Here is a 2164-nt window from a genome sequence, read left to right on the forward strand (position 1 = left end):
AGCCAGGCAGCTCGCTGAGAGGAAAAGCAGATGGCTGAGGGCACATGAGACACCTCAGCCTCAAAGGTTGCGAAATCCACACTGTGGAAGTTCACGTTATCACGCGCCAGCGGCAGCAGGAAACAAAATCACACGCTCCGTCGTTCGGAGGGAAATTTTCGGTTTTATGAAATTAAAATTGCAATCCCCTCGGTTGCAATATCCCCTCCCCCACCTCATTTTCTCTTTCTTGCCTACTTTTTAAAAGACAATTTTTGAGGTCTACCTTATGCCTATGGGTGTTTTACCTGCATCTGCATCTTTGTGTGTCTGATACTTGTGAAGGTAGGAAGAGGGTGTCAGATCCCTTGGGACTGAAGTTTACAGTTTCAAGCCACCATGTCTTAGGAACTGAATCCAGGTCTTCTGTAAGAGCAGCCAGTGCTCTTAGCTACTGAGCTGCCTCTCTAGCCCTGTCTCTTTTTAAAGATAAGATCTCAGCCAAGCATGGTAGCACACATTTTTAATCCCAGCATTCAGAAGGCAGAGGAAGACAGATCTCTATGAGATCTGGTCTATGTATTGAGTTCCCGGCCTGCCAAGGCTACATAGTCAGATCCTGTCTCAAAACAAAAACAAATACAAATACAAAACCCACCAAACAACTGAACGAGCAGGGTCTCATGTATATTGGGTTGATCTCGAACTTGCAATGTAGCCAAGACTGGATCCAAACACCTGACCCTCCTTTGGGTTATTTCACCTCCTGTCACCTAGGGAAACATATCCATTTATGCCCTGCTTTTAGAGACTTTGCAAAGGCAATAAACTGAGGACGCCCTAGACACCCCCAAGGAGAGAACTGACAGATAAGCCAGCCACAAAGGACAAGCAGCCAGAATGTGTTTGTGATTTTTTATGGTAAATCTGCACTAGGAATTTGGACCAGAGAAGGAAAAGGTCAATTATAATGAATCCCACTGTGCTGTGTAAACGATTTACCGTTGAAGCTGGCGAACCGACAGCTCAGGTTGCTTCTGCCCGAACTCTCCCAGACTCACTCCGGGTGGCAGGCACTGTGCCCCCGGCCAAGGGAGGAATGACTTTGAGGACTTCTCTTTGCTCTGGGACCTTCTACTGCCAACTCTGTTCTGCGTAGACTGGGTAGCCATCCTGGAACTGCCACCCACATATCCCCTGGGAGGGAAGTACGCACAGCCTCCACTGCAGGCCTGAGCAGAACAGGCCCGCCAGGTAAGAGTTTGCTCCCTTCCTGCAGTCTACTGTTCCAGTGGCTCTGGGGCTGAGCTAGTGTTCTCCCAAGCTGCCCTTGCCTCTGGGAGAATGTAAGCATCTTTCTCATGGATGCCAAGTCCTACATCCCAGGGTAGCACTGACAGACAGCAAGGTCTCTTTCTCTCTCTTCAGTATCCACAAGCTGCACCTCACAGGCAAGTCGTCCCTTAATGTAGAGACCAGGGCGGTTCCTCTAATCTCCCTCAGCTCCAATCACAGCCTCCTTCAGCAGGGATCCCTTTTTCCCAAGCAGTCCCAGAGTCTGAACCTGAGCTGGTCTAGGGTGTGAGTCTTGTTATTTTGTCCTATGGCCAGTAAAGGATATGGGGTCGGCCATTTTCCTGCTTCTGCATCTTCTGGAAGTATTTCAGAGGTGGTAAGGTTTCTGGAAGGTGGGATACAGCCTCCTGCAGCCTGGATTTGAGTCCTAACTTCAGCATCCCTCTGCTGTGTGACTGGGAATTCATTCTGCCTCCCTGAGCCTTGACCTGTCTCCATCTCTGCAAACCCTTGCAGGGTCATTGCAGGGACGATGGGATGATGTGGACTTACGCTCAGCCCCCTGCTGAAGGCCTGGCATGAGCCCGCCATTCTAGAAACAGAAAGAAAGCCTTCCCAGAAGAAATCAGTGGGGAATTGAAAGGGACTTGAAGAGAAGAGGAAGTGACGAGTGTGGCCAGTGGCAGCTGTGACAGGGGAGGGGGACTCTCAGAAACGCATGAACAGTGGAGGGGACAGGCCTTGGGGGGAATGTGGTCTGTGACAGGGCATCCTGGGTGGCTCACTCTCTTTAAGTTTTTTAGGTTTGGGGCACGTATCCAAAGCACTCCCCATGTCACTGTGGACACTTTAGAAGCCAGACAAGTTCCCTTCCGGTGCTGTCTGGGGG

The sequence above is a fragment of the Apodemus sylvaticus genome, chromosome 5 (genome assembly GCF_947179515.1).
Source record: "Apodemus sylvaticus chromosome 5, mApoSyl1.1, whole genome shotgun sequence".
In the NCBI taxonomy this organism is placed as follows: domain Eukaryota; kingdom Metazoa; phylum Chordata; class Mammalia; order Rodentia; family Muridae; genus Apodemus; species Apodemus sylvaticus.